Source organism: Tachyglossus aculeatus, chromosome 2 (assembly GCF_015852505.1).
Source record: "Tachyglossus aculeatus isolate mTacAcu1 chromosome 2, mTacAcu1.pri, whole genome shotgun sequence".
Lineage (NCBI taxonomy): Eukaryota > Metazoa > Chordata > Mammalia > Monotremata > Tachyglossidae > Tachyglossus > Tachyglossus aculeatus.
Window position 1 is genome coordinate 27000182 of NC_052067.1, and position 20642 is coordinate 27020823.

Sequence of the window (20642 nt, forward strand, 5' to 3'; positions counted from 1 at the left end):
TACTAACCATTGGGGTAGATGCAAGATAATCAGCTCCCACATGAGGCTCACAGTCTGAGTTGGAGGGAGAACACGCATTGAGTCTCCATTTTGCGGTTGAGGGAACAAAGGCACGTCGAAGTTTATACATTTCTATCCTACTTATTTTATTTTGTTGGTATGTTTGGTTCTGTTCTCTGTCTCCCCCTTTTAGACTGTGAGCCCACTGTTGGGTAGGGACTGTCTCTATGTGATGCCAATTTGTACTTCCCAAGCGCTTAGTACAGTGCTCTGCACATAGTAAGCGCTCAATAAATATGATTGATTGATTGATTGATTGAAGTTAAGTGACTTGTCTAAGGTCACACAGCAGACAAGTAGCCAAGTCAGAATTAGAATCCAGGTCCTCTGACTTCTAGGTCTGTGCTCTTTCCACTAGGCCAGGCTGCTACTACTACTACTACCACTACTAGAAACCCAGTGAATGTGAGAGTGAGGGGGGAGAGTTGGGGGTAATTTAAAGCCTGAGGTGTTTGTGAGGCAATTAGTCTCGGAGATCTAGCTCTCTGGGCTCTGTGTTTTGTTCCGAAACTAAAAGAGTAAGCACTTTTGTATTCTGTGGAGAATGAAAAGTTGAATACGTTTCATTTCCGTAGCATGCTTGTTGGTAAGGGGTAATTCTTCTCAGGAGAAGGAGAGGAAGATAGAGTCAGGTGGTTTACGGCTATCTTCCTTCCCAAATCAAGGAAGAACGGAATAACAACCATAATTTCTAATAACTGTAAATAATATATTGCTGCCAAGGCAAGTGAGATATTTTGCAGAATATTAAAATGTAAGAATAACAAACGCAATCCACACATCATAAAGTATTCAAACACCAAAAAAAGAAAAATCAAGATGACATCATTAAAAACAGAGAATCACAACAGAGATCGTTTAGGCTTTTGTCCAAAAATGACCTTCTCTTTTATCATAAGTTTGGGTTTAGAAGCATCAGTAAGTCATTAAACTTTTCTCTTTACTTTCTAATAATGGTGTTGTAATCATTATTGCTGGATATCATAGAAGTTCAGTCATAAATGTTCCCCTCAGTAGAGCAGTGTGTTTGGGGGATGTTTCAATTACTTTGCCCAGATGAAAGTAGATGAGATGATTTTGCACGGTAAAATCCTCCCTTTTTAATTTCCGGAACCGAACTTGTATAAGAGGAATTTTGATGGGCTCAACGCTTCTATTTTTCCTGATGGAGAAAGGCAATCATTGGAGACAGGAAATGGATTGACAAGTGAAAGGTGAGATGGGTGCCTCTAAATCAGTGCTGAAACTAAAAAATTATTTCTAACTGGAACTCCCGTGGCGTCACACACATTTTGCTGGATATAGAGCAGACTGTAATGACGTTAAGGGCTGAGATGGAGCCTGGGCACCCCAGCCCTCCACCGCCACTACCTGTCAAGCGGGGGACAGAACCCCCAAAATGTCTATTATTCTTGTCCCCTCCCATCACAAACACACACACACACACACACTTTTGATGTGGTTCTTCCATAGGGGCATAGTCTGTAGTTCAGGTAGCACAAGGTCCTTAGGGCTTGGCCAGGTCCTCCTGTTCAGATCTGAGGGCTCCCTCGTCCTCCTTCCAGAAACACCTCTGAAATGCTGGACCCACATCATGCAGTGTTGCCATCTTGTACTTCCCAAGCGCTTAGTACAGTGCTCTGCACACAGTAAGCGCTCAATAAATACAATTGATTGATTGATTGGTGGAAGGGAGGGCAGAAGGAAGAGAGGGACAAAGTGAGAGGGCCAGCTTTGCCCTCTCTGAAGCTAGGTAAAGAGGAGAGCATGAAGCAAAAGCAGCAAGTCCTTATGGGAGTCAGAAGGAGCTGGGTTCTAATCCCGCCTCCGCCACTCATATGTTGTGTGACCTTGAACAACTCACTTAGAGAAGCAGCGTGGCTCAGTGGAAAGAGCCCAGGCTTTGGAGTCAGAGGTCATGGGTTCAAATACCGGCTCCGCCAACTGTCAGCTGTGTGACTTTGGGCAAGTCACTTAACTTCTGTGTGCCTCAGTTACCCCATCTGTAAAATGGGGATTAAGACTGTGAACGCCCACGTGGGACAACCTGATCACCTTGTAACCTCCCCAGTGCTTAGAACAGTGCTTTGCACATAGTAAGCATTTAATAAATGCCATCATTATTATTATTATTATTATCTACCTCAGCACTTAGTACAATGCCTGGCACATAGTAAACGCTTAGCAAAAACCATGAAAAATGGGTACCCAAGTGGATGGGAAAGTGGTAGTTGAGCAGCCATTGCGGTGGACTGTAATCAATCAATCAATCAATCGTATTTATTGAGCGCTTACTATGTGCAGAGCACTGTACTAAGCGCTTGGGAAGTACAAATTGGCATCACATAGAGACAGTCCCTACCCAACAGTGGGCTCACAGTCTAAAAGGGGGAGACAGAGAACAGAACCAAACATACCAACAAAATAAAATAAGTAGGATAGAAATGTACAAGTAAAATAAATAAATAAATAAATAAATAGAGTAATAAATATGTACAACCATATATACATATATACAGGTGCTGTGGGGAAGGGAAGGAGGTAAGACGGGGGGATGGAGAGGGGGACGAGGGGAGAGGAAAGAAGGGGCTCAGTCTGGGGAACAGGCAGCTGAGGGGCAGCACAGGTTGGGCCGGGCCATGTTGGGGAGGCGGCAGCTGAGGCAACAGCTGAAGGGCAGTGCTTGCTGAAATGGGTTATCATCATCATCATCAATCATATTTATTGAGCGCTTACTGTGTGCAGAGCACTGTACTAAGCGCTTGGGAAGTACAAGTTGGCAACATATAGAGACAGTCCCTACCCAACAGTGGGCTCACAGTCTAAAAGAGGCAACAACTGAAGGGCAGCACTGACTGGACTGGGCCAATCAATCAATCAATCGTATTTATTGTTTGTCGTTTATCGTGTATATGTTTGTACATATTTAGTACTCTATTCATTTATTTATTTTATTTGTACACATCTATTCTATTTATTTTATTTTGTTAGTATGTTTGGTTTTGTTCTCTGTCTCCCCCTTTTAGACTGTGAGCCCACTGTTGGGTAGGGACTGTGTCTATATGTACTTCCCAAGCGCTTAGTACAGTGCTCTGCTCATAGTAAGCGCTCAATAAATACGATTGATGATGATGATGATTTATTGAGCGCTTACTGTGTGCAGAGCACTGTACTAAGCGCTTGGGAAGTACAAGTTGGCAACATATAGAGACAGTCCCTACCCAACAGTGGGCCATGTTGGCTGGACTGGGCTGTGTAGAGAAGGCGATGGCTGAGGGACACCACCGACTGGACAGGGCCATGTGGGGCAGATGGTGGCTGAGGGACACGTTGGCTGGACCGAGCGATGGCAGGGAGGAGGCAGTTGAGGCAACAGCCGAGGGGCAGGCAACTCTGGCTGGACTGGCACTGCTGTGGAGGTGCTTAGGAGTGGCCACCTCCCCCCCAAGTTCTTGTTCATTCATTAATTCAGTCATATTTATTGAGCGCTTACTATGAGCATTCATTCATTCATTCAAGTAAATCGTATTTATTGAGCGCTTACTGTGTGCCAAGCACTGTACTAAGCGCTTGGGAAGTCCAAGTCGGCAACAGCTAGAGACGGTCCCTACCCAGCAATGGGCTCACAGTCTAGAAGGGGGAGACGGACAACAAAGCAAAACACAGTGGACAGGTGTCAGATCGTCAGAACAAACAGAATTAAATGAGCACTGTAGTAAGCCCTCGGGAAAGTACAACAATAAACACATTCCCTGCCCACAGTGAGCTTACGATCTCTCTATGGGTCTCCAAGAGGGGCGTCTGACTGAGCCATTGCTGACTGCCACCCCAGCAACCAGCTTCTCACTCAGATTCCTGACATCTGAGAGACAACACAGGCTGGGGATTAGGGAGGGGATGGGCCCACAATCTCAGTTTAACAAAAAGGGCCACAACTGCCACCACCACAGACTAATTTTCATCACTACTGGCTGTTCTGGAACTTTTCACTTTTCAGTGAACAATACAGTGACTCCTGGTCTGGGGCAAGGTGACGCGGGCTCACGGCAACAGCGGCATGGTCCGTGCCAAGTTTCGCAGCAACCCGCCCGCCAAGGCTATTGGTCACAGAATTCGTGTGATGCTGTATCCCTCAAGGATCTAGAGTTTTATTGAAAACTGCACTAATAAAATTCTGGAATTTGTTCTCTGTGTGTATATGTATGTACGTATATATATTTCTTTAACTCCCCATCCGAAAGCAAGGTGTGTGCCAGTATGGAATTGACAAGCTCATGGAAGTGGCAACAGTTGTAAGGGAAGGGATGTATTAGTGATAAAACATTGATTAATGGTCAGTTAGAGCTATAAAGGAAAAAATACCCCGCAAACTGGCAAAATGGGAAGGTCTGTTCTGATTTTCAGGAGTTTAAGGGAGGGACCGTTTTGGGATGTTTCAAGGATGGGAAAGCAACTGATGTACAGTGCTCGCCTCACAATAAATACGACTGAATGAATGAACTGATGTACCTAGGGATCCTGGTGTAGGTGGGGGTGGATGACGAATTGTTGAATCATTACCATTCCTCTGCTGAGGGAAGTCGTTTGTGTTTGATTTTCCTTGTACCGATCTATTCCATTTATTTTATTTTGTTAGTATGTTTGGTTTTGTTCTCTGTCACCCCCTTCTAGACTGTGAGCCCACTGTTGGGTAGGGACTCTCTCTATATGTTGCCAGCTTGTACTTCCCAAGCGCTTAGTACAGTGTCTGCACACAGTAAGCGCTCAATAAATACAACTGATTGATTGATTGATTGATTTTCCTGGTGCCACAGATGAGTTCTGGTTCCTGCTGGCTAACTTGTGGCACTGCTCTACATAGATGCCACATATTAGCATGATGGGTCCAATTCTCCTGCAGGAGAGGAGAGAGAAATCGATCAACCAATTGATGATGATGATGATGGCATTTGTTAAGCGCTTACTATGTGCTAAGCACTGTTCTAAGTGCTGGGGGAGATATAATAATAATAATGATGGTATTTCTTAAGTGCTTACTATGTGCCGAGCACTGTTCTAAGTGCTGGGGTAGATACAGCATGGCTCAGTGGAAGCATAACGGGCTTGGGAGTCAGAGGTCGTGGGTTCTAATCCCTGCTCCACCACTTGTCTGCTCTGTGGTCTTTTTTATGGCATTTATTAAGCACTTACTATGTGAAAAGCACTGTTCTAAGCACTGGGGAAGTTTACAAGGTGGTCAACTTGTCCCATGGGGGGCTCACAGTCTTAATCCCCATTTTGCAGAAGAGGGAACTGAGGCCCAGAGAAGTTAAGTGACTTGCCCAAAGTCACATAGCTGACAAGTGGCAGAGCCGGGATTAGAACCCATGACCTCTGACTCCAAAGCCCGGGCTCTTTCCACTGAGCCACGCTGCTTCTCTGGGCAAGCTACTTCTCTGGGCCTCAGTGACCTTATCTGTAAAATGGGGATTGAGACTGTGAGCCCCACGTGGGACAACCTTGTATCTAACCCGGTGCTTAGAATAGTGCTCAGCACATAGTAAGCGCTTAACAAATACCATAATTATCTAAACCACACTGCTTCTCAAGCGCTATATCTGCCCCATTGCTTAGGACAGTGCTTTGCAGGCCCTGGTCCTTGGGAGACCCAAGGTGTGGTTTTGTTGCTGCCTCAAACATTAATAATAATCATAATAATGACATTTATTAAGTGCTTACTATGTGCCAAGCACTGTTCTAAACGCTGGGGAGGTAACAAGGTGGTCAGGTTGTCCCACGTGGGGCTCACAATCTTCATCCCCATTTTACAGATGAGGTAACTGAGGCACAGAGAAGTTAAGTGACTTGCAGACATGTGAGGGAGCCGGGATAAGAACCCATGACCTCTGACTCCAAAGCCCGGGCTCTTTCCACTGAGCCACACTGCTTCTCTGGAGTCAGCTCAGCCCAGCTCAGCCCGGCCCACTGGGGGAGGTGGCAGTGAACCAGCTGAGCCCCTTCTCCATGATGCTGCTCCCCGTGGGGTGGGCAGGGGGAGATTATAATAATAATGATGGTATTTGTTAAGTGCTTACTATGTGCCAAGCACTATTATAAGCGCTAGGGGGGATACCAGGAAATCAGGTTGTCCCACTTGGGGCTCACAGTCTTAATCCCCATTTTACAGTTGAGGAAACTGAGGCACAGAGAAGTTAAGCGACTTTCCCAAAGTCACACGGCTGACAAGTGGTGGAGTCGGGATTGGAACCCATGACCTCTGACTCATTCATTCATTCATTCAATCATATTTATTGAGTGCTTACTGTGTGCAGAGCACTGTACTAAGCGCTTGGGAAGTACAAGTTGATAATTTTGGTATTTGTTAAGTGCTTACTATGTGCCAAGCACTGTTCATTCATTCATTCAATCGTATTTATTGAGCACTTACTGTGTGCAGAGCACTGTACTCAGTGCTTGGGAAGTACAAGTTGATAATTTTGGTATTTGTTAAGCACTTACTATGTGCCAAGCACTGTTCTAAGCGCTGGGGGGATACAAGGTGATCAGGTTGTCCCCCGTGGGGCTCACAGTCTTAATCCCCATTTTATAGTTGAGGAAACTGAGGAACAGAGAAGTTAAGCGACTTGCCCAAAGTCACACAGATGACAAGCGGCACAGTTGGGATTAGAACCCAGGACCTCTGACTCCCGAGCCCAGGCTCTTGCCACTGAGCCACGCTGCTTCTTTGTGCTGCTGTTGTGGGGGTATCCCCGGAAAGTTTGCAGGGGAGGCCAGGACAGCCCCCTTCCCACCCCACAGCCCCAGGACACCAACCACAGGAGGAGGAGGTGGGAGGAGGGGGAATCACACAACCCCGTTGTGGGGTAGGGATTGTCGCTACCTGTTACCGAATTGTACTTCTCAAGCGCTTAGTACAGTGCTCTGCACACAGTAAGTGCTCAATAAATACGACTGACTGAATGAAAGAATGAAAGCTTAGCAGGTTGTCCCAAGTGTGGCTCAGTCTTAATCCCCATTTTACAGATGAGGTGACTGAGGCACAGAGAAGCTAAGTGACTTGCCCAAAGTCACACGGCTGACAAGTGGCAGAGCCGGGATGGGATTAGAACCCACAACCTCTGACTCCTAAACCCATGCTCTTCCCACTAAGCCACACTGCTTCTCAATCAATCACATCTATTGAGTGCTTATCATGTGCAGAGCACTGTACTAAGCAGTTGGGAGAGTACAACACAGTAGACACAGTCCTTGTCCACAGAGAGCTTAAAGTCTGGGGCAGCGGGGGAGACGGACATTGATATAAACAAATTATAGATAGGTACTTTCAAGGCCCTACTGAGAGCTCACCTCCTCCAGGAGGCCTTCCCAGACTGAGCCCCTTCCTTCCTCTCCCCCTCGCCCCCCCTCCATCCCCCATCTTACCTTCTTCCCTTCCCCACAGCACCTGTATATATGTATATATGTTTGTACATATTTATTACTCTATTTATTTATTTTACTTGTACATATCTATTCTATTGATTTTATTTTGTTAGTATGTTTGGTTCTGTTCTCTGTCTCCCCCTCTTAGACTGTGAGCCCACTGTCGGGTAGGGACTGTCTCTATATGTTGCCAACTTGTACTTCCCAAGCGCTTGGTCCGGTGCTGTGCACACAGTAAGCGCTCAATAAATACGATTGATGATGATGATGATGTACTAAGCGCTTAATAAATAATGATGAATAAAGGGTGAAAATCCAAGTGAAAGGGCAACACAGAAGGGAGTGGGAGAAGAGGAAATGAGTGGTTAGAGATGGTGTAAGTCCCACTGGCATAATTCATGCTGCTGAAATGGGTTGAGGGGCGGTGAAGCCAGCAGCTAGGTATGGCGTGGGATTCCTCAACTTTTGCCACCCCTACTCCTGCCCCTTTCTACCTCTTCCCCTTTAAGGTCGGTATAAGCACCCCATGAGCAGTGGAAGCCTGAGAACCAACATTTGCTCCCTCCCTGCCCATCCTGGACCATGTATATTCCCCCACCACCACCACAACCTCCAGTCCTGTGCATCTATCCCTCCCTGTCAGAAGCAGGATGGGAGGGATATTGAGCCGGCCTCCGCATGCTTACCAACATCCTGGAAGAGGAAATACAGAGGGAGTGGGTAGGCTGATATCAGCAGACCCTGGACACATTTATCATAACTTCTTTGCCCTATTGTTGCAGAAAATGTTAGATCTTCCGAATCCTCACCCAGGGCCCTTTCCAATAAAAATATAATGTTCACTAACCTATTTTTGTACTTTTATTACGAAGATATTATGTGTATGTTTAACCTCCTAAGGCACTGCAATATGTTAATGAGTAAAAAGATTCATTCATTCATTCAATCATATTTATTGAGCGCTTACTGTGGGCAGAGCACTGTACTAAGCGCTTGGGAAGTACAAGTTGGCAACATCTAGAGACGGGCCCTACCCAACAACTGGCTCACAGTCTAGAAGGGGGAGGCAGACAACAGAACAAAACATGTAGACAGGTGTCAAAATTGTCAGAACAAATAGAATTAAAGCTATATAATAATAATAATAATTTTGGTATTTCTTAAGCACTTTCTATGTGCCAAGTACTGTTCTAAGCACTGGGGGAGATACAAGTTAATCAGGTTGTCCCACGTGGGGCTCACAGTCTTAATCCCCATTTTACAGATGAGGGAACCGAGGCACAGAGAAGTTAAGTGATTTGCCCAAAGTCACACAGCTGATAAGTGGCTGAGGCAGGATTAGAACCCACAACCTCTGACTCCCAAGCCCGCACTCTTTCCACCGAGCCACGCTGCTCCTCTTAAGCAATTGCAGAGAAATTCTTAACAAAATAAATAGAATAGTAAATATGTACAAGTAAAATAGAGTAATAAATCTGTACAAATATTTACAAGTCCTGTGGGGAAGGGAAGGAGGTAGGGCGGGGGGGATGGGAAAGGGGAGAGGAAAAGGGGGGCTCAGTCAGGGAAGGCCTCCTGGAGGAGGTGAGCTCTCAGTAGGGCTTTGAAGGGAGGAAGAGAGCTAGCTTGGCGATGTGTGCAGGGAGGGCATTCCAGGCCAGGGGAAGGACGTGGGCCAGGGGTCGACAGCGGGACAGGCAAGAATGAGGTACAGTGAGGAGGTTAGCGGCAGAGGAGCAGAGGGTGCGGGCTGGGCTGTAAAAGGAGAGAAGGGAGGTGAGGTAGGAGGGGGTGAGGTGATGGAGAGTCTTGAAGCCGAGGGTGAGGAGTTTTTGCTTGATTTGTAGGTTGACAGGCAGCCACTGGAGATTTTTGAGGAGAGGAGTGACATGCCCAGAGCGCTTCTGCACAAAGATAATCCAGGCAGCAGAGTGAAGTATAGACTGAAGTGGGGAGAGACAGGAGGATGGGAGATCAGAGAGGAGGCTGATGCAATAATCCAGTTGGGATAGGATGAGCGATTGAATCAGCAAGGTTGCAGTTTGGATGGAGAAGAAAGAGCAGATCTTGGTGATGTTGTGGAGGTGAGATCGGCAGGGGACCAGGAAAGGACAGAGTCTGTGAAGTCAAGGTTGGATAGCGTGCTGAGGAGAAGGGGGTTATCCACAGTGTCGAAGGCAGCCAAGAGGTCAAGAAGGATTAGGATAGAGTAGGAGCCATTGGATTTGGCAAGAAGGAGGTCAACGGTGACCTTTGAGAGGGCAGTGTCAGTGGAGTGTAGGGGATGGAAGCCAGATTGGAGGGGGTCAAGGAGAGAGTTGGTGTTGAGGAATTCGAGGCATCGGGTGTAGAAGACTTGTTCTAGGAGTTTGGAAAGGAAGGGTAGGAGGGAGATAGGGCAATAACTAGAAGGGGAGGTGGGGTCAAGAGAGGGTTTTTTTAGGATGGGGGAGACATGGGCATGTTTGAAGGAAGAGGGGAAGGAACCAGTGGAGAGTGAGCGGTTGAAGATGGAAGTTAAGGAGGGCAGGAGGGAAGGGGTAAGAGATTTCCTAAAATGAGAGGGAATGGGGTCTGAAGCACAGATGGATGGAGTAGCACTTGAGAGGAGGGAGGAGATCTCATCTGAAGATACTGCTGGGAAGGATGGGAGTGTAGCAGAGAGGGTTGAGAGCTGGGGGGATGGAGAAGGGGGAGGGGTGACTTGGGGGAGCTCAGACCTGATGGAGTTAATTTTACTAATGAAGTAGGAGGCCAGATTGTTGGGGGTGAGAGATGGAGGAGGGGAAGGAACAGGGGGACTGAGAAGGGAGTTAAATGTACAGAACAGCTGATGGGGATGATGGGCATGGGTGTCAATAAGGGAGAAGAAATAGTTTTGCCTGGCAGAGGAGAGGGCAGAGTTAAGGCAGGAAAGGATAAACTTGAAGTGAACAAGGTTGGCTTGGTGTTTAGACTTTAGCCAGCAGCGTTCAGCCGCTCGAGCATAAGAGCGAAGGAGGCGGGCAGTGGGAGTAATCCAAGGCTGTGGGTTAGTGGTACGAGAATGGCGAAGGGAAATGGGAGTGAGCGAGTTGAGTGGAGAGGGTGGAGTTGAGAACAGTAATGTGGTCATCAAGACTGGGTAAAGAGGATAGGGAGGCGAGGTGGGGTATGATGCACTGAGAAAGATGGATGGGGTTGAGAGAGCAGAGGTCTCTGTGGGGTAGTAATGTAGATTTATTTACAGGGGGAAAGAGTGTGAGTGAGGAGGCAGGTGAGAAGGTTGTGATCAGAGAGAGGGATTTCAAGAGTTGGTGAGGGTGGAGATAGTGCAGCGGTAGGAGATGATGAGGCCTAGGGTGTGACCAAGTCGGTGAGTGGGCGAGGTGGGGTGGAGCAGGAGGTTGGCAGCATCAAGGAGAGATAGAAGGTGGGCAATTCTCATGTATATCACTTTTGACCACTTTCCACTGAATCTTTTACATAAAATTGAAAACTTGACACCCTGCATATAGGAGCTTGATAAATATATATAGCACATAATTTCAATTTCTTCAGCTTCAAAGGAACTGGAAGATAAGTGGCACAGCTATAATTATCCCTACACCATCAATAAGCTTCAAATTGCTCTCTACACTTAGGGGTTGAGGAACCTGAAGGCATTTCCGATAAGGTTTTCAAAGTTACAGAATCATTAAACTAGCATCACACACACACACTCTTTCTCTCTCTCCCTTCTCTCTCTCCTAATGGTTTTTTAAAATGTTATGTGTGTGGGAATTCATTTTGGCCTGCAAAATTCAGCTTTGGCCCTAAACACATTTGTCGACGCCAACCTCTTTCCCATTGAAAACACCCACAGATACCCCCAGATTTTCTCCACAGACATAAATCCCCATGGAAACCTAGTAGAGGAGGCTGGGAAGCAGACCATACTCAATTTATCTCTGCCCCACGGGTTGATTTTCATTGTCCACCTCTGTAACCTACCTTAAACCTTCTACAAGTACTGAGTCCCTTCAAGGTAGGAATCTTCTTAGACTCATTTGCTGGCTATGTCCTCACCTGGACCTGCTTTTATGTACTTATTAGGGAGAGCTGTGAGTCAGCTTCTGTGGGGAAAATTATAGTTCCTTTTCTTTGTCTCTTTGATGAAACCCTTTCTAATGGTACCATCAGAAACTTTTTCATAGTCATGCCTTCCAAGTGTTATGAACACAAACACAGTATCTGGGTGACAAACAGAAGGGGAACTTGACTGGAAACAAAGGTAAAAACTGACATCTGGTTCCAAAGTAAGTCCGTCTTCCCAAACGGAGGTATTGTGTGCGTAGAATTCATTCATTCATTCATTCATTCATTCATTCAATCGTATTTATTGAGCGCTTACTGTGTGCACAGCACTGTACTAAGTGCTTGGGAAGTACAAGTTGGCAACATATAGAGACGGTACAAAATAATCAGATCAACAAAGGAGTTTCTGGTCTGCAGTTTTTGGATATATATTTCACATTTGTCATTTTAATGCACAGGAAAACTGTTTGGGGGCACACTTAAATGTGATCTAATGGTCTTGCTGGGGTAGAAGAGAAGCGAGATTCATAGTTTCAATTCCCAAGGTAGAAATCATATTGCCTCAGAGTAGCAGCACCTGATTTTTGACAAGCCCTCTGCAGACTCTTACCCAAAGCAAGTTCTCCTTTTCAGGAAGCATATCCGAAGTCAGTGCCCAGCATAACTCATTTCACAAGTCAAGGATTTGCCTGTAGAACGTAGCATCTTCTGACATCTCAGATCAGAACGCGGACATTTTATATGGGTGGGGACAGGGTGCCGCTCTCAGATAAAAACCCAATGAGACATTCAAATGGCAAACCCCAGCCTCTCTATTCTTTACCATCCTATTTGAGCCAAACAGGCTTTATCGGAGCCAGCAGCATAAAGCAAAACAAAGCGAAGTTTAGCTTCAAAGAGAGTACAAAGGGAGGGGAATTACTTGCCTGAAAGGCTTTTGAAATGATGTTGATGAGAAAGAGAGCCATATTATTAAAAGATTTTTAATCCTACGAGTGTTCAGTGAACAGAAGGGCAGGGCTTATTCGGGGACAGATGTTGAATAGCCTGCCATCCCATTCAATAGAACTGGTTAGCCGTTGGCTCCCTGCTTCCACAGCTGATATAGTGTCCATTCTAAGAGCAATGGGCCCTAGCGAAAAGAGGCTTGGACTGCGAAGCCAAGAGACCCCGGGTTCTAATTCTGGCTCAACCATTTGCCTGCTGGACGGGACATTGAACTTCTCTTTGCCTCAGTGCACTTGGATTTGTACCCTTTATTCACCCCACCTTCAGCCCCACAGCACTTACGCACATATCCATATTTTATTTTGATGTCTCTCTCCCCCTCTAGACTGTAAGGAAATTGTCTACCAACTCTGTTATAACATACTCTTTAAAGTGCTTAATACAGTGCTCTGAGCGATTGATGTTGCGCAGGCAAACCAACAGGATTGAGTGTGAGGGTTGAATAGGAGAGTTAAGTCGAGAATAATGCCAAGGTTACAGGCTTGTGAGACAGGGTGGGTAGTGGTGTCTACAGTGATGGGAAAAGCAGGAGAGCAAGATAGTTCAATTTGATCAGTTACTTGCTCTCAAAGGCTGAGAAAGATTCACCAAAACCTGAAGGCAGTGATTGTGATGCGTACCAACAAAATCAAGGGACGAAGGAAACAATCCAGGAATTTGCCACTTGGTTTGAGGAGTCAGAAACTCAACTGTTCCCAATGCTAATATCTTGGATGCTACAAAAAGTCCTAACTATATTAAGATTGAGAATTTAGGAAAGGATGCTGAGTAGCGCTCAAAGGATCAGAAGCCCTGAGTCCCTGAGGGATATTTTCTTCATGAAGGCAGAAGCATGTTCATTGGGCACTAGAACATCAGGGCGGTAAAATGGAGAACAAGAGAACTTGAAGGTCAGAGACCCATCTCAAGGCTCATGTGAGTTGCTGTAACTTTTATCTAACTCATTGTTTAGCTTAGTGCTCTGCACCTGGTTGGATCAATGAATGCCATAACTTAGCACACAATAAGTGCTCAATAAATATGATTGATTGATAAAGGAGACATTTTTTCATGTTGCAACTTGAAGTTAATTCCAGGATAAATATATGCACCTAGGGAAAAATGCATATTGTTTTTCTTAGATTATTTTTTTTGGCTGTAATTTTAATCTATTTCTTCTAATTCTGCCCTCTGTAGAACTGGAGAATAGCTAGCTGGAGAGGATCCTCTCTATAACATTTTCATCTTTCCTTTGGGTCCCATTTCCCATCCTTTAATCATTTTAGTGGCTCTACCCTAAGCAGATTCGGTTTCTCCTCATTCCTCTTAAAAACTGAACCAAAACTCCTTGGGTCTCGTATAGCATAGACTATGACATGGCAATGAATCCTGCTCCTCAATGTGGTAATGAGGTTCAAGTCACACGCACCCCATTACCTCCCCTCCACTGCTCCTAGGACTCCAGAAGGAAAGATTCCTGATCTGAAGGTTAAGTCACTGGGCCATGGCAAAAGCGCATGAGGCACATACAGGAAGACCATTCCCCTCAAAGCCCCACATATCCTTTCCATTTTCTAAACATGGAAAGCACATCGGACTGACAACAATGCAGTAAATAAACACCATCACTGTAGTAACTAAACACCATAAATGCAGTAAATAAACACCACTGGTGCAGTAACTAACCATTATCGATGCAATGACGCACCACCAGCATTGCAGTAACTAAATACCATCAATGCAGTAAGTACCTATCATCAATGGTGACTTCGGATTTGCTTCCTGAAAAGGAGAACTTGCTTCGGGTAAGCACTAAAGAGTCTTCAGAGGACTTGTCAAAATCAGGTGCTGCTACTCTGAGGCAATATGATTCCTACCTTGGGAATTGAAAATATGAATCTTGCTTCTCTTCTGCTCCAGCAAGACCATTAGATCACATTTAAGTGTGCCCCCAAACAGTTTTCCTTTGCATTAAAATGACAAATGTAAAATATATATACACAAACTGCAGAGCAGAAACTTATTTGTTGATCTATTTTGTACCTACCCAGCCCTTGCATGGTAATGGTGTTTATGTGATAACTAACCACTACTACTAGCCACCAACCACTACTACTAACCACTAACCACTAATGCTGTAACTAGTTGCCAAACCACGGGTGCAGCTTAATTTTTTTTATGGCATTTGTTAAGCACTTACTCTGCATCAAGCATTGTTCTAAGCTCTGGGACAGATACAAGTTAATCAGGCCATACACAGTCCCTGTCCCACATAGGGCTCACATCAAGTAGGAAGGAGAACAGGTAATACATCCCCATTATGCAATTGAGGAAACAGACACAGACAAGTTGTGACTTGCCCAAGGTCACACAGCAGATGAGTGGCTCATCTGGGATTAGAACCAGATTCTCTGGTTCCCAAGACCATGCTTTAATCAGTGCTGATGACTGCCATCCCATTTGGATCCTTCAGTTTCATCCTTTTATATCTATCTACAAATCTGTAGTAAGGCGAAGGCAGCCCCCTGCCTAGTGCTACTTATTGACAAATACGGACAGTCTGGGGGTGTTTATTCTATTAATTTGGAGACAGAAGTGTAAGTGTGGAATTCTGAGAAGTAGCATGGTACTACTTATTGACAAATACGGACAGTCTGGGGATGTTTATTCTATTAATTTGGAGACAGAAGTGTAAATGTGGAATTCTGAGAAACAGCATGGTCTAGTGGTTAGTGCACAAGCCTGGGAGTCAGAAGGACCTGGGTTCTAATCCTGACTCAGCCATTTGACTGCTGAGTGACGTTGGACAAGTCAATTAACTTTTTTGTGCCTCAGTTACCTCATCTGCAAAATGGAGGCTAAGACTGTGAGTCCCATGTGGGACTTCCCTCCCAAACCCTGCCCTGTCCCTGACTTTCCCATCACTGCAGACAGCACTACCATCCTTCCTGTTTCACAAGCCTGCAACCTTGGTGTCATCCTCAACTCCGCTCTCTCATTCACCCCACACATCCAATCCATCACCAAACCTGCCGGTCTCATCTCCACAACATTGCCAAGATCCGCCCTTTCCTCTCCACCCAAACTGCTACTTTGCTGGTTCAATCTCTCATCCTGTCCCGACTGGATTACTGCATCAGCTTCGTCTCTGATCTCCCATCCTCCTGTCTCTCCCCACTTCAATCTATACTTCACTCTGCTGCCCAGACTATCTTTGTGCAGAAACGCTCTGGCTATGTTACTCCCCTCCTCAAAAATCTCTAGTGGCTGCCTGTCAACCTACAAATCAAGCAAAAACTCCTCACTCTCGACTTCAAGGCTGTCCATCACCTCGCCCCCTTCTACCTCACCTCCCTTCTTTCCTTCTACAGCTGAGCCCGCACCCTCCGTGCCTCTGCTGCTAACCTCCTCACTGTACCTCATTCTCACCTGTCCCGCCGTCGACCCCCGGCCCATGTCCTTCCCCTGGCCTGGAATGCCCTCCCTCCAAACAACCACCAAGCTAGCTCTCTTCCTCCCTTCAAAGCCCTACTGAGAGCTCACCTCCTCCAGGAGGCCTTCCCAGACTGAGCCCCCTTTTTCCTCTCCTCCTCCCCACCCTACTTCCTTCCCCTCCCCACAGCACCTGTATATATGTTTCTACAGCTGTGTGACCTTGGGCAAGTCACTTAACTTCTCTGTGCCTCAGTTACCTCATCTGTAAAATGGGGGTTAAGACTGTGAGCCCCACGAGGGACAACCTGATCATCTTGTATCCTCCCCAGTGCTTAGAACAGTGCTTTGCACATAGGAAGCACTTAACAAATGCCATCATTGTTATTATTACTACAGATTTATTACTCTATTTTACTTGTACATATTTACTATTCTATTTATTTTGTTAATGATGTGCATATAGCTTTAATTCAATTTGCTCTGACGATTTTGAAACCTGTCTACATGTTTTGTTTTCTTGTCTGTCTCCCCCATCTAGACTGTGAGCCCGCTGTTGGGTAGGGACCGTCTTTATATGTTGCCGACATGTACTTCCCAAGCGCTTAGTACAGTGCTCTGCACACAGTAAGTGCTCAATAAATATGATTGATTGAATGAATGAATGAATGAATGAATGAATGACATGGACTGAGTCCAACCTGATTAGCTTCTATCTACCCCAGAGCTTAGAACAGTGCCTGGCACATAGTAAGCGCTTAACAAACACCCTTCCCCCCCGAAAAAAATACTAATAAATTTATAATTCAGTTTGGATTCACATTTCTATGAAGCTCAGCAAACTCACCCTTATTTTAAAAATACTGCATTGCTCACACTTGCTCAACTCATGGGCTCTTGAGACACCCTGTTTTCTTCTCCTTTATTTTTTCTCATTCCGTATCTTGTTTCTGTTGAACCTTTTCCCCAAATTAATAAAGTTGGACAAGCTCCTATTTTGATATGAAATGAAATAACCAAGATAGACAAAGGAGTCTGCAGTAGCAATTGCCAGAAGAACCACAGAGTCCCAGAACAAGGTTGGAAAGGAAATGCTCTGAGTTCCAATCCTAGCTTTGCTCTTTACATGCCCTGCAGCCTTGAGAAAATCACTCAGTCATTCTGTCTTTCAATTGCTTCAGCTTCAAAACTGAGATTATAATCCAGGGTTGTATTAGGAATTCAGTATTAATGGATCCTGTGCAGTCTCTGAATTGGCCATGCAAACTGGGGAAAAAAGGGTACTTACAAGTTCCTTAAATACCATTACCAGAGACAGATCACTATGCATAACAGTCTATTGGTCTGACCCAGTAATGGAGTTTCTCCTGTTTTAAAGTTCCCCACTTTTTTCCCAATTCTGACATGCCCTTTGACTCCCCACATGCCCTCCCCTGGCCATCACTTCTGGAACTCTATGGGAAATCCCTTTGGGAGAGGTGTGGCAGTGTAGTCGAGAAAGAGGAGAGAGGGGAGAGAGGAGGAGGAGGATGGAAGCCTGCTTCCCCCTGGTGAAATTTGCTTGCAGGCCCTTATTTCTAATTTATGGGACCGGGTATGGAAACTGGTCAACTCAATAAACCCCTTGGAAAATACAAAAAGTGACAAATAAGCTTTGTGTTTTCACATACTGATTTAGTCAGAACTGCTGCCGTATTGACCAAAAGTGCAGATTTAAATCTAATGGGGCAAAGCATACTAAGACTACTAAGGTTTTGGCACCATCCTGTGGCCATTTTCATTTTATTTGTTACAATTTGAGCACTTCTACGCAAAGGGAAGATTCTGAGCCTCACATACGCTCCAGAATCCCAACCAAATCAAGAATAATATTTTTGAATAGCTACATCTGCTGTATACTTGAAAGGAGGAAACAAACAATTCGGGTCCCCATCAGAAATCCACTATTGTATTGCAAAAATTAGGAATTGAATTTTTCCCTGTAGAATAAGTCATTGGAATTTTAAAACATTGGGTTGTTTCAAAGTATTGGTTTCCTCTGTTTACACTTCCTTTATTATATTGAATGTGCAACTTTGAACAGCCGGGCCTTGGGCAATTTGCTTTAAAGGCTGATTGAAAGAGTTATTCAGATAAAATTCTAGCAAATTTGCTTATTTCTGTTTGTTTCCTTTCCTATTAGCCAGTGATTTTCTATTGCTCCCCTCTTCTTTTCCCCTAAAAAGCAATACTGCTTTCTTCTGAGAAAAAGTACTATTTTCCTATGTCTGAGTTGGTTAATAGAACTGTTGTTGGGATAAGATCCCCACCTATTTATATTCTGGGAAATGACCAGGTATTCTGTGCTTACTCACAATCTAGGGCTTCAATACCAACACTCATAAACTTGAATTTGATTTGAAAGATCCTAGAGAAAGATGGATGGTGTTTAAATAGCTGCTGGTTTTGCCATCACTAGCTCATTGTGGGGAGTCAGTCAGTCAATCATATTTATTGAGTGCTTACTATGTGCAGAGCACTGTACTAAGCACTTGGGAGAGTACAATATAACAATTGACACATTATCTGCCCACAGTGAGCTTACAGTCTAGAGGGGGAGAAAGACATTAATAAATTACAGATATGTACTGTCCAGGTCCCCTCTGTACACAGCTCCCTGCCCACCCAGCCTTCTCCTGTGTTTGTACATATTTATTATTCTATGTATTTTACTTGTACATATTTACTATTCTATTTATTTTATTTTGTTAATATGTTTTGTTTTGTTGTCTGTCTCCTCCTTCTAGACTGTGAGCCCGCTGTTGGATAGGGACTGTCTCTATATGTTGCCAACTTGTACTTCCCAAGCGCTTAGAACAGTGCTCTGCATGCAGTAAGCGCTCAATAAATACCATTGAATGAATGAATGAATTAGTGTTGTGGGGCTTGGAGAGGGGCTAACAATAATAATTATAATGATTATTATGGTATTTGTTAAATGCTTACTATGTGCCATGCACTGTTCAAAGCGCTGGAGTAGATACAAGGTAGGCAGGTTGTCCCCTGTGGGGCTCACAGTCTCGATCCCCATTTTACAGATAAGGTAACTGAGCCACAGATGAATAGAGGGAGCAAGTCAGAGTGACAAAGAAGGGAGTGGAAGAAAAGGAAAAGAGGGTTTAGTCAGGGAAGACCTCTTGGAGGAAATGTGCCTTTAAAAAAAAACACTGGGGAGAATCATTTTCTGTTGAATATGAAGAGGGAGGGCATTCTAGGCCAGAGGCAGGACATGGGCGAGAGGACGGTGGAGAGGTAGACAAGACGGAGGTACAGTGAGAAGATTAGCATTAGAGAAGTGAAGTTTGTGGGCTGGGTTTTAGTAATAATTATGGTATTTGTTATGTGCTTACTATGTGCTAGGCATTTATCTAAGCGCTGGGGTGGATACAAGCAAATCAGGGTGGACACAGTCCCTGTCCCACGTTAGGCTCACGATCTCAATCCCCATTTTACAGATGAGGTAACTGAAGCCCAGAGAAGTGAGGTTACTTGTCCAAGGTCATACAGCAACCGAGCGGAGGAGCTAAGATTAGAACCCATGACCTGACTCCCAAGCCCATGCTCTATCTACTATGTCGTGCTAGGAAAGCAGTGAGGTGAGGTAGGAGGGGCAAGGTGATTGAGTGTTTTAAAGCCAATGGTGAGGAGTTTCTGTTTGATGCAGAGGTGGATGGACAACCACCGGAGTTTCTTGAGGAGAGGGGAACCATGACCTGAACATTTTTGTAGAAAAACGGGAGGGAATTTGTCGGCCAACTCTGTGTATTGTACTCTCCCAGCACTTAGTCCAGTGCTCCCAGCATTTAGTCCTGTGCTCTCTGCACTTAGTGAGAGTTCCATAAATTCCATTGATTCATTCATTCGATCGTATTTATTGAGCGCTTACTGTGTGCAGAACACTGTACTAAGCGCTTGGGAAGTACAAGTTGGCAACATATAGAGACAGTCCCTATCCAACAGTGGGCTCGCAGTCTAGAAGGGGGAGACAGACAACAAAACAAAGCATACTAACAGAACAAGATAAATAGAATAGATATGTACAAGTAAAATAGAGTAATAAATATGTACAAACATATATACATAAATATAGGTGCTGTGGGGAGGGGAAGGACGTTAGGCAGGGGGGATGGGGAGGGGGAGGAGGGGGCTCAGTCTGGGAAGACCTCCTGGAGGAGGTGAGCTCTCAGTAGGGCCTTAAAGGGAGGAAGAGAGCTAGCTTGGCGGATGCAGGGAGGGAGGGCATTCCAGGCCTGGGGGATGACGTGGGCTGGGGGTCGATGGTGGGACAGGCGAGAGCGAGGTACGGTGAGGAGATCAGCGGTGGAGGAGTGGAGGGTGCGGACTGGGCTGTAGAAGGGGAGAAGGGAGGTGAGGTAGGAGGGGGCGAGGTGATGGACAGCCTTGAAGCCCAGGGTGAGGAGTTTCTGCCTGATGTGCAGATTGATTGGTAGCCACTGGAGATTTTTAAGGAGATTGATTGATTAAGTGCATAAGGAGGCCCTTAGCTAGACAGGTGGATGGCTGTGTTTTAAGTCAGGCCCTATCATTTATAGGACAAAGGAGCAGGGGTAATGTGTGTGGTGGCATTGCACTGCCAACATGTACTTCCCAAGTGCTTAGTACAGTGCTCTGCACACAGTGAGCAC